At 36.2% G+C, this 20,018-nt stretch overlaps 1 protein-coding gene and 1 non-coding gene across 7 annotated transcripts in view; one reads left to right on the top strand and one right to left on the bottom strand.

The window, feature by feature from the left end:
- Ilrun (inflammation and lipid regulator with UBA-like and NBR1-like domains) overlaps positions 1-20,018 on the bottom strand; it is an 84,164-nt gene that overhangs the window by 48,735 nt on the left and 15,411 nt on the right. The window lies entirely within an intron of this gene.
- On the top strand, positions 13,590-13,661 carry Trnas-uga (transfer RNA serine (anticodon UGA)). The gene has a single exon. It is a non-coding gene; the product is annotated as a tRNA-Ser (tRNA).

The following is a 20,018-nucleotide window of genomic DNA, read 5'->3' as shown; positions in this document are numbered from 1 at the left end:
TACCAAATTCTCATCTCCAGCATTTTTTTTATTTCACCCCTTGACTCTACCATCAGGACAGGACTTCAAGACCACTGCAGTAAGAACTATCAAGTGGAAAAGTCAAGCTATGCTACTTAGGCAGATCCATTCCCCGCCTTGATCTCCTTTCACACATTCCAATTCTTCTTACAGCAAAAGACAACAAAGCTGCTTATCTGTACCAGTATTATACAGATAATTCAGCAGGACAAAGATTTAGAAACATTTTTTACAAGTCCAAACTGAAACTGAAAGTAGTGAACTGGACTTCTGGCAGTAAGTTAGAGTGCAGAATGACAAAGCAAATTCATCTCCCAAGTACAAGGCAGAAAGTGGACGGTGGCCCCGTGGGGCTCCAATCCATCAGGCAGATACACAGCTCCAAAGACAGGTACACGGGGTTGCTGAGTTTGGATCATTAGTACTACTGTCCCACTGAACCAAACAATAGCAGGGACAGACCAAACAGCTTCAATCCAGAGTCAGCAAAGCAGCCATAACATGTACTCCCTTTCAAAACAACATGCTCAGCTATTATTAGCCAACAAGAAATTCTACATAGAAATAAAACTGGCTGAGATGAAAGGAAAGGAAAAACACTGACCCAATATTCAGGACCGTCGGAAAGTTATCTCCCAGGTTCCTTCAGTGTTTTTGCTCAACAGGAGTTTTTAGTCTTATTTCAGATAGTTAAAAACACCCTGAACAACCAAGGAAAGCAATCAACAGTGAAAAAACAACACAGGCTAAGAAGTATGGTGGTAATGGTTCCAACAATATGAATATCCTTAATGTCATAAGAACCATACACTTAAAATGGATAACCAGTAAATTCTATGCCATATAGATATTATATTACCACAACTAAACAAAAATTAAGGTATCAGTCTTTGAAGTCAGCTGAATGACTGAGCAGGTGGCTAAGCCTCAAGGTAGAGTTTACTCATTGGCAAAATCATGTTGATACCACCACATCGCAGGGATGGCTGCTGAGGCAATGTATGAAAATATTCTTTACTGACATTCATTCACTTAACAAATATTTAACAAATGAGCATTTATCCATGTGGTAAGTATCTGGCCTCAGGCTAGGGATAGGAGAAAGACACGGTTTGCCTTCACAAAATTAATAGTCTAGCACACAGTAGCCAACCAGGGACGAACAAGGGTCTCTCTTACTGCCTCTCACATAAAGGCCATCGGACCAAGGCAGCTTTTCCTCTTTAAAGTGAAATATGGGCTTGGCACACAACACCGTTTTAACTGCATTGATCAAGTTGACCTGATATGGGGTAGAAGAATTTGGTGACAAGACATTTGGTCTCTGATAAAATACAATTTTGTTCAACCTTCATTTTATGCAAGAGGCCACTGAGATACTAAAAGGTAAAGGAATTAACCCTAGGCTAGGCAATTAGAATTGAGAACCACATCCATTCAAAGGCTATTCAAAACTTTTTATTTATCCAGACTTCTCCTATTGTAAAACTCTGAACATCTGATTTTCTTTAAAATATATTAATTACTAAAAATAAACTAGTTGGGGCTGGGGATGTGGCTCAAGCGGTAGCGCGCTCGCCTGGCGTGCGTGCTGCCCGGGTTCGATCCTCAGCACCACATACAAAACAAAGATGTTGTGTCCGCTGAGAACTAAAAAATAAATATTAAAAAATTCTCTCTCTCTCTCTCCCACTCTCTCTTTAAAAATAAATAAATAAATAAATAAACTGGTTGTAATCCCCTAGTTATAATGAATTCTTCAATATAAATAGCTAACCTTTGCATATATTCACATAGAACATTTATTTTTGTACTATGGTACATACATTCATAAGGCAGTAGATTGCTGTTCCTATAAAGAGAAACCATCTATCTCTTGAATATACAGACAGGAACATCACCCCAAAGTACAGGGTCAGAAAACAGGAAAATCACAATTCAGTGGCTGGGTAGTTATAGCTCAGTGGTGGCACACTTGGATGAGTCAAAAGTTGAATGGCCTTTGAATGGATGTGGTTCTCAATTATAATTGCCTAGCCTAGGGCGAATTACTTTACCTTTTAGTATCTCAGTGGCCTCTTGCATAAAATGAAGGCTGAACAAAACTGCATTTTTAAAAAATATTTATTCTTAACTTTTATGTGGACACAATATCTTCATCTTACATTTATGTGGTGCTGAGGATCAAACCCTGTGCCTTGTGCATGCTAGGCGAGCACTCTACCACTGAGCCACAACACCAGCCCCCAAAACTGCATTTTATCAGAGACCAAATACATTGTCACCAAAATTGTTCTACCCCATATCAGGTCAATATCAATGCAGTTAACATGTGTTGTGTACCAAGCCCATATTTCACCTTAAGGAGGAAAATCTGCCTTGGGCCGATGGCCTTTATGTGAAAGGCAGAAAGAGAGAGCCTTGTTTGTCCCTGATGGTTACAGTGTACTGGACTATTAATTTTGAGAAGGAAGGAAGGTTGGTCACAATTAAAAAGAAATGTTTGAGGACCAAGTTCTGCATATTAGCTCAGAATCTTAAGGAAATACCTCCTTTTCATTCTCCAAACAAATGAGAAAATTAAAAGGACCCAAATAATTTATAAGAAAATTCTCCATCTTATTTGAACACAAAATTAAAATGGAAATCAGAATAATGGATGGTATGATCAATATCATCTAGGGGTTCAGGCCATAGTACTACCAAACTACAAGTTTCCCTCATCTGTTGAGTGTCAAAGATATTGCCACTAAGGCCATAAGCCACCAGGAACCAAGGAGGCCTACCTCTGAATAACCAAAAAAGATAATATGCCTGGGGAATACCTTACCAAAACAGATGTTCTTACTAGGGTTTTCCAACATCAATTAGATAGCAACCCAACATCGAAGACCAAAATGAAGGACCAAACTATATATGCTTCTAATTACCGTAAATTTTAAGGCCTGGGAAAAACAGAATTTCATTAAAACAGAAAGCTGGTTGGGCTCAGTGGCAGAGCGCTTGCCTAGTACATGTGAGGCACTGGGTTCCATCTTCAGCACCACAAAAAAATAACAAAATATTGTATTCATTTATAACTTAAAAAAAAGAAAGATGACAATAGGTAGAGAATGGGAGGCATTCTAATCACAATGTTTTCAAATCTACGAAGAGTTAACTCATGGATATTATTATATGAAGACAGCTAAGGAGAAAAAGAACTCGTAGAAAAATACATTGACAAAACTTCAGGCCAACATTTACTCCCTTCTTAGAGCCCTAGCAAGTTTAGTTTATTCTTTTCTTGGCTCTTTACTGATCCATTAATTGTATTACTTTTTTATTACCATTTTATAAATGGTCTTTGTAACTACCTTTTTCCAAGTAGACAGTAAAAAAATAAATAAATAAACCCTCTGTCACCAAAAGGAAAGGTGATGGCAGTGTCCCACATTTAAAAAGATATAACAATCAAGTGCAATATCTAGTCCTTGATCAGATTCCAATTCTTACCAAAAAAAAAAAAAAAAAAAGGGTCTCAGATATTGGGCATGATGCCACACACCTGTAATCCCAGCTACACAGAGATTAAGACAGGAGGCACCAGTTCAAGACCAGTCTGGGCAACTTAGCAAGATCCCGTCTCAAAATAAAAAATATAAAGGGCTTGGGATGTAGCAATGTGGTAAAGAACCCCCTGGGTTCAACCAGCAGTACAATATTAAAACAAAATAAAAGAAAAAAGAGCCTAAAAGTCAAAGAGCAATCTAAAAGTTTTTTTTTTTTTTTTTAAGATTTTTTTTGGGCTGGGGGTATATAGCTCAATGGTAAAATGTATGCTTAGCATTCATGAAGCCCTGGATTCAATCACAAAAGAAGAAGAATAACAACAATTTGTTAAGGTATAATTTATGTGGCATAAAATTCACCCATTTCAACTGTGCAATTCAAAAATTTTTAGTAAAGCTACAGAACTGCACAACCATCACCATGTTGTAAGTGATGAAATGTTTTACAACATTTTCATCGTCCTAACAGAACAATGTTAAATTACACATCAAAAGGAAATTAAGGTCATCAATCATCTGACTTTAAAATATTATTCTGGATTTTCCAAGTGAACCCAATGTAATAACTTATTTAAGAGTGGAAGAGGTAATTTGAAGAGAGAACCAAAGAGATAGCAATAGGAGAGAGATTCAGTTTTAAAGATGGAGAGCCAAGGAATTCATGTGGCACCTGGAGCAGGCAAAGTCAAATAAACAGTTTCTCCCAAAAGAAAGGGACCCTGGACCCTATCTTGATTCTAGCTCAATGAGACCCACTTCAGACTCTGGACTTCTAGAAATGCTAAGATAATATTTGTGTTTTTAAGCCAGAGTTGTTGGTAATTTATCACAGTGCAAAAAACTAATAGAATGGCTACAAATTATTCTATTTTGCTGTATTATTGAAATGTTCATCATTAAAAGAAAAAATAACCTATGAACATGAAAGTAAAGATTACAATTAAAATGATGCTAAAAAATAAAAATAGAACAATTAAAATGATTCAGCAAAGTGGCAGGATATAAAATCAACACGCATAAATCAAAGGCATTTCTGTATATCAGCGACAAAACGTCTGAAATGGAAATGAGGAAAAACACCCCATTCACAATATCCTCAAAAAAAAAAATAAAATATTTGGGAATCAACCTAACAAAAGAGGTGAAAGATTTATACAATGAAAACTACAGAACCCTAAAGAGAGAAATAGAAGAAGATCTTAGAAGATGGAAAAATATACCCTGTTCATGGATAGGCAGAACTAACATCAACAAAATGGCGATATTACCAAAAGTTCTCTATAGGTTTAATGCAATGCCAATCAAAATCCCAATGGCATTTCTTGTAGAAATAGATAAAGCAATCATGAAATTCATATGGAAAAATAAAAAGACCCAGAACAGCAAAAGCAACTCTAAGCAGGAAGTGTGAATCAGGCGGCATAGCGATACCAGATTTCAAACTATACTACAGAGCAATAGTAACAAAAACAGCATGGTACTGGTACCAAAACAGGCGGGTGGACCAATGGTACAGATTAGAGGACACAGAGACTAATCCACAAAGTTACAACTATCTTATATTTGATAAAGGGGCTAAAAGCATGCAATGGAGGAAGGATAGCATCTTCAACAAATGGTGCAGGAAAACTGGAAATCCATATGCAACAAAATGAAACTGAATCCCCTTCTCTCACCATGCACAAAAGTTAACTCAAAATGGATCAAGGAGCTTGATATCAAATCAGAGACTCTGCGTCTGATAGAAGAAAAAGTTGGCTCCGATCTACATATTGTGGGGTCAGGCTCCAAATTCCTTAATAGGACACCCATAGCACAAGAGTTAATAACAAGAATCAACAAATGGGACTTAAACTAAAAAGTTTTTTCTCAGCAAGAGAAACAATAAGAGAGGTAAATAGGGAGCCTACATCATGGGAACAAATTTTTACTCCTCACACTTCAGATAGAGCCCTAATATCCAGAGTATACAAAGAACTCAAAAAATTAAACAATAAGAAAACAAATAACCCAATCAACAAATGGGCCAAGGACCTGAATAGACACTTCTCAGAGGAGGACATACAATCAGTCAACAAGTACATGAAAAAATGCTCACCATCTCTAGCAGTCAGAGAAATGCAAATCAAAACCACCCTAAGATACCATCTCACTCCAGTAAGATTGGCAGCCATTCTGAAGTCAAACAACAACAAGTGCTGGCGAGGATGTGGGGAAAAGGGTACTCTTGTACATTGCTGGTGGGACTGCAAATTGGTGCGGCCAATTTGGAAAGCAGTATGGAGATTCCTAGGAAAGCTGGGAATGGAACCACCATTTGACCCAGCTATTGCCCTTCTCGGACTATTCCCTGAAGACCTTAAAAGAGCGTACTACAGGGATACTGCCACATCGATGTTCATAGCAGCACAATTCACAATAGCTAGACTGTGGAACCAACCCAGACGCCCTTCAATAGATGAATGGATAAAAAAAATGTGGCATTTATACACAATGGAGTATTACTCTGCATTAAAAAATGACAAAATCATGGAATTTGCAGGGAAATGGATGGCATTAGAGCAGATTATGCTAAGTGAAGATAGCCAATCCCTAAAAAACAAATGCCAAATGTCTTCTTTGATATAATGAGAGCAACTAAGAACAGAGCAGGGAGGAAGAGCAAGAGGAAAAGATTAACATTAAACAGAGACATGAGGTGGGAGGGAAAGGGAGAGAAAAGGGAAATTGCATGGAAATGGAAGGAGACCCTCATTGTTACCCAAAATTACATATAAGAGGCTGTGAGGGGAATGGGAAAAAAACAAGGAGAGAAATGAATTACAGTAGATGGGGTAGAGAGAGAAGATGGGATGGGAGGGGAGGGGAGGGGGGATTGTAGAGGATAGGAAAGGTAGCAGAATATGGCATTATGTAAAAATATGGATGTGTAACCGATGTGATTCTGCAATCTGTATTTGGAGTAAAAATGGGAGTTTATAACCCACTTGAATCTAATGTATGAAATATGATATGTCAAGAGCTTTGTAATGTTTTGAACAACCAATAAAAAAAAAGAACAATTAAAATGGTGCTGTTTTTTGCTGAGTTTCCTTTTATCATAACTATTCTTCCAAGAATTCATTTTTCCATGCAATCTGTATTTAGAAATAACTCCTTTTTTGTTGCCCTCTGAATTTAACTATCACTGATACTTCCTAGGAGGTAAACAATCACTTTGTTTCACACCAATTGTACATTTTAAAAATGCAGAAGCACTGGCCCAGGAGACATGAAAATGTATGATACCCTAAATGTCCCAAGATGTCAAACAGAAAGTATGATTCAGATAAAGCTATCTCTGTGAACAAAACATTTGTGGTTTGTTGTTGTTCATGAAACTTTCTTTCTGACATATTTAAAATAGCAGCTACAAAATGATCAGGTAAATCTATAATTAAGCATTGTTTTCAAAAGTTTGTTTACCTAACACGGAACTTACAATTCAAATCCTACAGTCTGCTTAGAAAGTTTTCTTTAAAAAAAACAAGCAAACAACAACAACAAAAAAAAAAACTTGTTTTTAATTTTTTAAAAAGGAAAATGTTGCCAAGAAAAATGTTGACTTAAACAAGCTTTCTTTTTGTATAAAGAAAGGCAGAATTTATGAGCTTTATTAAGAAATACCAAATACTTTTTACATATAACTTTGACCAAAATGCTTCACATCTAATATTTCTTGCCTTTGAAATTTCCTGATAGTGTGATAACGAGAACCAGCTCCAAAATCTCTTCAGTTTCATCTCCCTGATGAGCAATACTGGCCTACCATCTTTGGAGATAACACAAAAGTAAACCTCATACTTCACCTCCCAGAGGGCATACTGGTACATACATCTAGGAGAAAATCTAATAGCCCTAGGTCATGGATTTATTCTAAGAACAAAAAGATAATCCTCAGCCAAATTCTATGTATTGTGAACAAAGCAATGCAATGTTACCAATACTGCCAAATAATGCCACATGGTATTTAAACTCTGAACCACACCCACCCTACTAATCAATACCTGGAGTTGGATTAGTAATCATCTGCTCCATGGTATGTATGAGAAAAGATACTTTTTTTAAAAGCTTCCTACTTTACTAGGGGACTCAATTATAGTAGATAGAATTTGGAAAAATAATGATAAAGAGAGATTAAATCATAAAATCAGAACTGCCCCCCCTTTCTTTTACAAACTAATAAAATGACAATATAAATGTGTCAGAGATTACTGTCTTTTTTTAATAGTAACTAATTGCTGAACACAAATAAGGGACACAACATTTAAAGAGCATTTCCTGTAAAATTCCTGCTATACTTGCAAACAACCTCACATACAATGAAAAGCAGCCAGCTTTGAGAGGGTTCATCCCACTATATAAACTAGCAAATTCGCTTTACTAAAAAAACACAATTGAGGGGAAAAATATTTTTTGTGGATTTTTTTAATATTTATTTTTTAGTTGTAGTTGGATACAATACTTTATATATATATCTATATTTTAATGTGGTGCTGAGGATCGAACCCAGGACCTGGCACGTGCTAGGCTAATATTCCACCACTGAGCCACAACTCCAGCCCCTTGTTTTCCCTTTTTTTTTTTTTTTAATTTTTTTTTTAGTTGTAGATCGACACAATATGTTTATTTTCTCTATCTATCTATCTATCTATCTATCTATTTATTTATATGTGGTACCAGGGACCAAACCCAGTGTCTCACGCATGCCAGACAAATGCTCGGCCACTAAGCCACAACCCAGGCCCTTGTCAATTTTTCTTAGTCTCCAAGTCTTTCTTGTTTTTTGTTTTTTTTTTTTTTTAAGAGAGAGAATTTTTTTTTATATTTATTTTTTTTAGTTTTCAGCGGACACAACATCTTTATTTGTATGTGGTGCTGAGGATCGAACCCGGGCCGCACGCATGCCAGGCGAGTGCGCTACCACTTAAGTCACATCCCCAGCCCCGTCTCCAAGACTTTCGAAAAAAGCCATTTACATCCCCAAATATTGTAAGCACAGTGAAGCAGTTTTATTTACTTCAAGGTTCAAAAAGGTCAAGGAAATCTGTCTTCAATATCCCCTCTCTCCCTGCTTTTTTTTTTTTTTTCAATCCTGTGTTGCTGAAGGTAAGCAAATATACAAATATACTTAGGTAAAATGCCTGGGATCAGAAATGTTTCAGATTTTTGAATGTTGAAATGTTTGCATAGACTCTACTGATTGAGATAGTTTTGTTTGGGGTTTTTTGGGAGACAGTCTCACTATGTTTCCTAAGCTGACTTTTGAACTTGTCATCCTCCTGTCTCAGCTTCCTGAGTAGCTGAGACTACTGATATGCACTTGAGTTGAATATTCTAATTTGAAAATGCGAAATCCCAAACAGACCAACTTTAACATTTCAAATTTCAGAGTGTTCAGATTTCTGGATTAGGAATACTCAATCTGTACTAAAAAAATAATTAAAATTTTGTTCATTTACTATGAAGTTCTTTCATGACTCTAATTTGTAAATTCCATTTAAAAATTAATAGTGTCTTTGCAGAATGACAAATAAATGAAGGAAAAACAGAACTAGGAAATAATCTTTTTGCAACCATCTATGCAATTATGAATTCAAGAAAGGAGGGCTGCAGTAGCAGAGTGCTTGCCTAGCATTTGTGAGGCACTGTGTTCAATTCTCAGCACTACATAAAATAAAGGTCCATTGACAACTAAAAGAATTAAAAAAAAAAAAGAAAGAAAGAAAAGAGGTCTGGGGTTGTGACTTAGTGGTAGAGCACTTACCTAGCATGGGTTCAATCCTTAGCACTGCATAATAAAATAAAGGTCCATCAACAAATAATAAAAAACAACATATATAACAAAGGATCATCAATGAATACTAAAACAACTGAGGGTAAGATTGTGAGAAAGAGGATATTCCCACAGTCTTGAGTGTCATTCTCACTGATTATTAATTACAAAGAAGACAGTCAAGTAGGCACTGTCTTAAATACTCAACCTTAGCATAGTCAAAATAATATCATATGCCTCCTGATTTGACACAATAGAAGACATCGCACTTGTATATTATTTCTAACATATGTTTATTTTGATCTTCTCACAAAGAAGCAATAAAAGTAACCAACAGTAACAGACATTCTAGATCACTGGCTTGGACTTTAAAAAAAAAAAGAAAAAAAAAGGTAATTTCATAAAACACCCAAGTGAAAAATGTGAGGGAACTGTCCTGAAGAGCCAGGACAACCAAATGTAATATGCGATCCTTGAGATCTTGGGTTTTATTTTTTTAAAAAATATACTTTTTTAGTTGTTGATGGACCTTTATTTTGTTTATTTATATGCAGTGCTGAGAATCAAACCCAGTGCCTCACACATGCTAGGCAAGCCCTCTCCCATTGAGCCACAACCCCAGCCCAGATTTTGGGTTTTGAAACAAGATTATAAAAGGGTGATTTGGGGACAAATGGGAAAATCTGGCATGTGCTGTTTATTAGATACAATTATTTCCACATTAAATTCCTTGGTGGTGACAATGATATTATAGTTATGTAGTATGATGCCATCGTTGTCTTTGCTGCTGAAGGACTTAGGGCTGCCATGATGCCTGCAATTTATCCCAAATGGCACAGGAAAAAATGTTTAAAATCCATACAAAGAAGTCTTTCATCCAATGTTGATAGGAATACAGAATGGTAATTACTTTAGGAAACAGTCTAGCACATTCTCAAAAACTTGAAAACAATTTATCATACAAACTAGCAATTCTATTTCTAGGTATCTACACAAAAGAAATTTTAAAACATTAAAAAAAGTCAGTAAGGAGACTAAGAGTGTATTTCAGTGGAACAGTACATGTTATAGCATGAGTGAGGGCCTGGGCTCAATCCCCAGAATCACAAAAAAAAAAAAAAAAGTCAGTAAATAGAAACAACCTTTATGTCCACCATTGAAATATGTCTCACCAATAAAAATAAACAAAATACTGATAAATGCCAAGACACAAATTAACTTTATACACATTATACTAAGTGAAAGAAGCCAGACACAAGACTTTATATAATTCTGTTTATACAAAAAGTAAACAGAAATAATCTTTAAAGGTAGAAAAAAGGGGGAGAGGGAGCAAAGGGGTAGAAAAAAATGGTGGAATGAGACAGATATCATTACCCTAGATACATTCACAAAAGAATGGTGTGACTCTACTTCATGCACAACCAGAGAAGTGAAAAATTCTGCTCCATCTGTGTACAATGAATCGAAGAGCTTTCTACTACCATGTATAACTGATTAGAACTAGTAAGTAAGTAAATAAATAAATAAATAAGTGGTAGAGTAGTGTTTGCCTGAGAGTGAGAACAGGAATGGATTAACTATGACAAGCAGAAGAAATTTTACTGGAGTAATAAAAATTTATTGGAGTTCTCAAACTGGACTGAAATAATGTTTGCATACCTCTATAAACTTACTAAAAATCACTGAATGATACTTTTAAAAGAAGCTAATTTAGAGTATGTAAGTTACATGTTAATTAAAGATACTTCAAATAGAATAAATGTGGCACAATGACAATAATGATAATTGATGAACCTATATGAAGAGTATATAAATATTTATTGTGCCATCTTTCAACTTTTCTATAGGCTTGAACATCTCCTAAATGAAAAGTTGGGAGAAATATCAGAAAGAACTCTGCAAAACATACACACTATCAGGCACGGTAGTGCATGCCTGTGATCCCAGTGGCTAGGGAGTAGGAGGCAAGAGGATCATGAGTTCAAAGCCAGCTTCAGTGAGGCACTAAGCAACTCAGTGAGACCCTGTCTAAATGAAACAGAAAATAGGGCTGGGGACATGGCTCAGTGGTTAAGCACCCCTGGCATCACTCCAGTACCAAAAAAAAAAAAAAGCCATACACTCAAAATTAATAATTAATTATTATTATCAATAATAAAGTCACTCTTTATTATTGCAGAATAACCAAAGAAGATAAAGGACAAAAGCACAACTGACAGATTTAGAACTAATGAACAGAGCAACACATTGATTCCCAGGGCCAATTTTTATCCAAGAACTTAACTAGCAATTTTTGTCTATTTTATTATTCTTTCCTAATTACACAAATAATCCTGTTCACAGTAGATATTTGAGGGGAAATTACAGAAGACTGAACTCAGGGACACTGTATTTCTAAGCTATAGCCCAGGCCCTGTTTTAAATTTTATTTTGAGACATGGTCTAAGTTGCAGAGACTGACCTCAAAACTATGATCCTCTTGCCTTGGCCTCCCAAGAAGCTAGGACCACAGGCCTAGTTCACCACACCAGGCCTCACTGTAGAAAACTGAAGAATTAAAGTGAAAGCACATAGAAAATAAAAAATAAATTATAATCCCATCAGCAAATGATAATCATTTATGATTTGTTCTTTATTCTTTCAGTCCATTTGGGTGAAGGAAAATTACCTCTTACCAACATTCACAACTTGATCATTTGTTCAAATGGCATACCAAAATTTTGTCATATTCAATCACATAAATAATAAGAATGAGAAGGCAGAATAAAAACTTTTAAATGCAAATCCAGTCCTTCCTTTCAACTTACAATTAAAACATGCAGGCTGAATTCATTAGCTGAAGCTTTGCTTAAATTTAAGCTTTGCTTAAATGCCCCTAAGATCCAGGAGTGGAGGGCGAGGCATAAATTTACAAGGACAAAATAAACAAATGGGGCAACATTTGGGGCACTAGAAAGTATTTTGACAAATGGTAAATGACAGGTGACTTAAGAAAGCTCAATCCTCTTCAGGCTACAGTGGGAAAATTAGACAGGAACCCACTTAAAATGAAGACCTCCTTAAAAGGCCCAGGAATTAATAGTACCAGGTACCCTGTAACAGTGAAGATAAGGACAAAAACAGAAGAGGACATGTATTTGCCTTAACTGAACAGCTAGGCCTAGGATCCCCTAATATAATCTGATCACTGCATAGCCCATCGACTGCCCCACCCTGAAGGAAATGGGTGGAGCTGTTAAACCCACAGTTTAAGAAGCCTTTCAACCCCAGCCCTGAAGATCTTAGTTATGCCACTGCTCCCAATTATTATTATTATTATTATTTTGAGACAACTTGCTTAGGGTCATCTTTTAGTTGCTGAGGCTAGCCTTGAACTTTCCAGCCTCAGCCTCCAGAGTTATTGGGATTATAGGTGTGTGCCCTCTCAATCCTTTCTATATCCTACTCCAGTAGTACCTAGCTAAAAACCATCCTATATTCATCATTTAATATATAAAAAAAAGACTACAGCAAACAATAAAAAAAGCAACTTGAAGAAAACAGCATTGAAGGGGCTGGGGATGTGGCTCAAGCGGTAGCGCGCTCGCCTGGCATGCGTGTGGCTCGGGTTCGATCCTCAGCACCACATACAAAACAAAGATGTTGTGTCTGCCGAAAACTAAAAAATAAATAAAAGAAAACAGCATTGAAGAAATCTAACAGAAAACAGCAAAAATTCTGTCAAAAGGTAAAAAGAGAAAAATCTTTAGAGAATCACAGAAATTTAGAGAATATTTTTCTCTTAAAAATAAGAGCTCCAGGGCTGGGGTTGTGGCTCAGCGGTAGAGCGCAGGCTTAGCAAGTGTGAGGCCCTGGGTTCAATCCTCAGCACCACATATAAATAAATAAAAAGAAAGGTATTGATTGGGTCAGACTACAACTAAAAAATAAATATTAAAAAAAATAAGAGCTCCAATACAGAGATATGATAAACTGTATTATAAAGGTGTATTAAGAATTGTAATGCAAAAAGAGAGAGAGCTCATGTATAATGGCATAATTTGGCATGAACATACTTTATATACGGAGTTACGTAAAATTGCACTGTGAATGGATAATTATGAATGTAATGCATTCCACTACTGTCATGTATGTAAGAAATAAATTTTTAAAAATAAATAAATAAATAATAATAATAATAAAAATAAGAGCTCCAGGGCTGGGTTGTAGCTCAGTGGTAGAGTGCATGCCTTGAATGCATGAGGCCCTGGGTTCGGTCCCCAGCACCACATAAAAATAAACAAATAAAAATAAAGATCAAAAAAAAAAAAAAAAAAGGAGCTCCAAGAAAAGAGAAAAAAATCAGACACAGTGGTGTGAGTCTGTAATCCCAGCGTCTTGGGAGGCTGAAACAGGAGGATCAAAAGTTCAAAGGCAGTACCAGTGGGCTGGAGATATGGCTCAGTGATGGAGTGCTTTTCCTGTCTGGTATGCTTGAGGCCCTGGGTTCGATTCCCAGCACCACACACACACACACACACACAAAGCAAAGCCAGACTCAGCAACTCAGTACGGTGCTAAGCAACCCAACAAGACCCTGTTTCAAAAAATAAAAATGGCTGGAGATGTGTCTCAGTAGTCAAGCACCCCAGTATTAAAAAAAAAAAAGTGGTAGGGGAGTTTTGCAGTGGTGAAGTGCACACAAGTTCAATCCCCAGAGTTAAGAAGAGGAAGGAGGAGGAGGAGGAGGAGGAAAAAGAAAACTAAGGTTAGGAAATCAAAGAAATTTCCAAGAGAATGGAGTGTCCACATTGAAGGAGCTCACCAAAGGTGAGCACAACAGTATATGAAAATACATACTGAGTGCATCACTGTCAAATTTCAGAACACTAGAGACACAAAGTTACCAAAAGTTTCCAGAGAGGGAAGAAAACAGGATTTATTCAAAGATAACAAAGTATCAGAAGTTACCACATTGCAGCATTATCGCTGAAATACAAATAACAAAGGATCATACCGCCTTAGAAAGTCTTGAGAAAAATATTTTCAGCCTTAAAATTGCTACCCAGTCAAACCCTGGGAGAGCAACCAAGTATCAGGTTAAGATTAAAAAAAAAAGAAGAAAGAAAAGAAAAATCAGAATGCAAAAGACTCAAATTTTACCTCCTCTGCACTGTCAGGAAGTTTAAAAAAAAAATGGGGTCCACGGAGTTGAATGAAATTTCCAGAGTGAGAGGTATACAGCAGACTTAACCTCAACCAATAGAGAGCAGAGCAGGTCAACTGCACTAGAAAAGACTTCAGAAAGAAACAGCTGATCAAATGTCTAAAATGTCTAAACTTATTGAGAAGAAATTACAAAGCTGGAAGGAATTTAAGGATAACTGAGTTTAAAAAAAGAAATCTATTCAACTGAGCAAATCAAATATCAAGACAAGTATTTCACTCAGGGTAGCATAAGAATGTGCAGAAAAGGAAAAGTAATTCAAATACCCTGGTGGTTCAAGTGATGATGAGTATCTAATAGTTGGTAACAAGATAACTACTGAACACTGTTTTAGCCAAATTATAAAAAACTAAAATGAAGAACAGAAGATGAAGTAAGTGGAAACTAACAATTACTGTGTGCTAGGCATAGTTCCAAACCTTAACACATTAATTTAACTAATCCTCAGATTAAAAACATTCTCTTTATGTATCTTCCTTTAAAAATACTGTTTTGTTGTTTGATATGGGGGTCTCCCTATGTTGGCCTCCAACTCTTGAGCTCAAGTAATCTTCCCTCAACACAGCCTCCCAAGTGAATGGCACCACAGTACTGGTTCCTTTAAAAAATAATTTAAAATTAGGGGCTGAGGTTGTGGCTCAGCGGTAGAGAGCACGCCTAGGATATGCGAAGCCCTGGGTTCCATCCTCAGAACCACATAAAAATAAATAAAATAAATGTATTGTGTCCAACTACAACTAAAAAATAAATATTAAAAAAATAATAATTTAAAATTAAATTAAAAAGCTGACTGTTGCCCTGAAAAACCAAACATGTACAACAATGCAATAGAAAAAAACACACAAAAACAAGTTCAAACATATATACACATACACACATATACATAAGCCTTTAATATAGGATAAAAGACAGCATTTCAAATCATTGGGGAAGTGTAAATTTTTCAATGAATAGAAGAAATGACTAATCATCTAAAAAATACAGACCTACCTCATTTCTGAATAAATATCAGCTATTATAAAACATTTACAGGTAAATGATTATGATTATATAATTATAAAACACCGGTGGATGTTTATATAACAACTGGGTGGCGGAAGGATTTCTAAGCATGAAATCAAAAACAGAAATCAAAAAGGGAGACTAATGGATTCAACATCATAAAAATTTACACAAAAAAGTGCCACAGAGTATAAAACAAAAACATTATAAACCAAGCTAGATGACAAGCTAGAGTCGGACAGGAAGAATAACTTCTAATGTTCTAGAGCACAAAAGGATAACCATGGTTGACAACAGTTACTTTCTTTTTTAAATGTGGTACTGGGGATCAAACCCAGCACCTCACACAAGCTAAGCACACACTCTATTACCAAGCTATATGCCTGGTCCTAACAGAATATTTCAAATAGCTAGTAGAGGATTTAAAATGTATCCAATACAAAGAAATAATACATGTCTACAGTGATAGATGTGCCAATTACCCTGATCTGTGTACACATGGTATAGATGTATTGAAATGTCACACCTACCCCACAATTATTATGCGTCAATTTAAAAACATATATATATATATATATATATATATATATATATATATATATATGTATGTATGTAAATATATAAAATTCTAGTGCTAGATACAGAATCCAGGGCCTCATGCATGACAACTGAAATGTTCTACCCTTGAACTATACACTCAGCCCCTATTATATTTTAAAATAGAGTGGGAGGAGACAAACTATGGAGTAAAAGCCGGCATTTAAAGTTATTTTTCTTAATAGGCATACAGCTCACACACATCAATGAAGAAAAGAATATCCAATAGAGTGGAGAAGAAAACACAGAAATAAGTCACAGAAAAATATAAGCCAATAAAGACATAGAAGAATATATAATCTCATTCCCAATTAAGACAAAACAAATTAAAATAAGTACATGTTTAATCCATCAGACCAACAATAATGTAAAGACATAAATGGAATGCTGCCTATATAGTATACTGTGAAGTTAAAAAAGCAAGTCTGAGGGCTAGGGCTGTAGCTCAGTGGCAGAGGCGCTTGCATAGCATGTGTAAGGCACTGGTTCCATCTTTTTTTTTTTTTTAGTTGTAGATGGACCCAATATTACAATATCTTTATTTTTATTTGTTTATTTTTATGTGGTGCTAAGGATTGAACCAGGGCCTGACGCATGCAAGGCAAGCACTCTACCACTGAGCTACAATCCCAGCCCCTGGGTTCGATCTTTAGCAGCACATAAAAATAAATAAAATAAAAGCATTCTATCTATCTATAACTACAAAAAAAAAAAAAAAAAAAGCAAGTTTGGGCTGGGGATACAGTTCAGTTGACAGAGTGCCTGCATGCACAAGGCCCTGGCTTCAATCCCCAGCAAAACACACACACGCACACGCACACACACACACACACACACACAAAAGCAAGTTTGAGAACAGTAGACATATGATCCTATTTGTATGGAATACGATCATATATCTTTTTTAACTATGGGAAGTGAAAACCAGTAGTGCACACCTGTAATTCCCATGGATCATGAGGCTGAGGCAGGAGGATTGCAAATTCAAAGTCAGCATCAGCAACTTAGCAGGGCCCTACACAACTTAGTAAGATCCTGTCTCAAAATAAAAAATAAAAGAAGGGCTAGGGATGTAGATCAGTGGTTAAACACCACTAAGTTCAATCCCTGGTACCAAAAACTTAACATTAAAATTAACAGGGCTGGGTAAATGTATGGCACTGGAGACTATCATGCTAAGTGAAATCCCCCCACCAAAAAAAAACCAAAGGCCAACCATTCTTTGTGATATACAGATGCTAACACACAATAAGAGAGTAAAAGGGAAGAATAGAAGCTCACTGGATTAGACTCAGGGGAATGAAGGGAAAGAAGGGGAGATGGAAATAAGAAAGACAGCAGAATGAATCAGACATAACTTTCCTATGTTCATATAGGAATAGATGACCAGTTTAACTCCACAACATGTACAATCATAAGTATGGGAAGTTATACTCCATGCATATATGATATGTCAAAATACATTCTCTACTGTCATGTATAACTAAAAAGAACAAATAAAAATTAAGAGGTCTGGGGGGGCTGGGGTTGTGGCTCAACAGTAGAGTGCTCACCTAGCTCAGGTGAGGCCCTGGGTTCAATCCTCAGCACCACATAAAAATAAATTAGGGCTGGGGTTGTGGCTCAGAGGTAGAACATTCGCCTAGCGTGCATGAGGCACTGGGTTTGATCCTCAGCACCACATAAAGTAAAATAAAGACAATGTGTCCACCTATAACTAAAAAATAAATAATTTTTAAATTAATTAATTAATTAAAGATATTGTATCCAACTACAACAAAAAAATTAATGTTTTTTTAAAAGGGGGGGCCTGGGATTGTGGCTCAGTAATAGAGCACTTGCCTAGCATGTATGAGGCACTGGGTTCAATTCTCAGCACCACATAAAAATAAATAAAGGTTCATCCACATCTAAAAAAAAAAAAAATACACACACACACACACACACACAAATAAAATTAAAGAGCTGGGGATGTGGGTTGGTGGTTAAGCACCCCTGGATTCAATTCCCAGTACACACACACACAAAAAAAAACATTTTTAAAATAAAGTATGGAAAATAGGAGAAGATCTTTATACATGAGATGGTACACCAACAGAGCATGCTCTTTCAGTAGGAAAAACCATGACAACTGAAGTAGATGATAGATTTGAAATGGCCTGGCCTCAAGTCCATACTGAAAAACATACTAGGCTGGTAATGTAGTTCAGAGATGAACTTGACTAGCATACACTAGACTGTAGGCTGGATCCAAAGTGCCACAAAAAAAAAAAAAAATCACAGTTTGCTTTAATGCATTGCAAAAGAAAAAATTTCCATCGAGGCACAATGACAGACACAATGACTCCTAGAAGCTCAAAAAAAATTTTTAAAAAAGGGCTGGGGATTATGTAGCTCAATGGTAAAGTGCCCCTGGATTCAACCCCCAGTATCAAAAATGAGAGAAAAACAAAAATTTCCTAATCAAGTAAACAATGAAACCCTAAAGACATCTGTTTATTCCAACTTCTAACTGTCAATACAAAGGACATTAAGAGGGACTTAAATCTGAATGGAGAAAGGAAGAAAATACAATGATAACTTCTAATTAGCATGCACAAAGACTCTGGTATCTCACTGATCAAATACATGCCCACAAAGGCACAAAAACAACAGAATAATGGCTATCTCTAGAGTTGGATAAGAGGGGAGGCAGGCATTTATGTACCATCTAAAATTTTCACGAGACATATATTACTGCCAGGTGTGGTGTTGCACACCTACAATCCCAAGCACTTGCTCGAGGTTAAGGCAAGAGAATCACAAGTTCAAGGCCAGCTGGGCAACAGTCATAAAAGAAATTTAAAAGTACCAGAGGAGATATCTCAGTGGTTAAGCACCCCTGAGTATAATCCTCAGCTCTGTGAAATAGATTGTTTTAAAAAATGAAAATTAAAAAAAAAAAAAAATTACATATCCAAATGGAATTTTTAAAAGGTTAGACACAAATAGTAAATTTGAAATATAGGGACAAAGTTTAACTTACAAATATCCATTTTCTTTTCTTTTTTTTTTTTCCCCTTTGTACCAGGGACTGAACCTGGGGCACTTAACCACTGAGCTATATCCCCAGTCCTTTTTATTTTGAGGGCTGGGGATTATGGAACTAATTTGCTCAGTCCTAAATTGCTTAGGGCATCACCAAATTGCTGAGGCTGGTCTCAAACTTGCCATCCTCCTGCCTCAGCTTCCCAAGGCACTAGGATTACAGGTGTGTACCACCATGCCCCACCATTTCTCAATTCCCAGAACCATCATCAACAACAACAAATAAAATACAGTTTAAAAGTGACCAAACCCCCACCCCCACCCCCGCAAAAAATAAAAAGATTTAAAGGTAATTTTAAAATATGAAAAGGCTGGAGGTATAGTACAATGGTAAAGCAGACCCAAGGCCCTGGATTTGATCTCCAGCATGGGGAGAGGGGAAGCATTAAAATATGCAGAATAATATTCAGTAATAAAAAATGAACTTCTGTATATGATATGTGGTATAATATAAAAACAATGCTAAGGCAGAGAAACCAGACACAAAAAGACTACATGCTACATATGTTTATTTTTATATGAACTATCCAGAAAAGGCAAATCTATGAAAAACAAAAACAGAATTATGAGAGCTTGTTGTATAGCTCAGTGGTGGAGTTAAGTGCTTAGCAGATATAAGGCTCTGGGTTCCATCTCCTATGTTGCCCAAAAAAACCAACCCCCCCCCCCCAAAAAAAATAACCACCTAAAAAAAAAAAAAGAAAAGAAACGAAACCACCAAAATGGTGGCTCCCTG

Source organism: Marmota flaviventris, chromosome 6 (assembly GCF_047511675.1).
Source record: "Marmota flaviventris isolate mMarFla1 chromosome 6, mMarFla1.hap1, whole genome shotgun sequence".
Taxonomy (NCBI): domain Eukaryota; kingdom Metazoa; phylum Chordata; class Mammalia; order Rodentia; family Sciuridae; genus Marmota; species Marmota flaviventris.
This window is presented reverse-complemented; position numbering and strand designations above follow the sequence as displayed.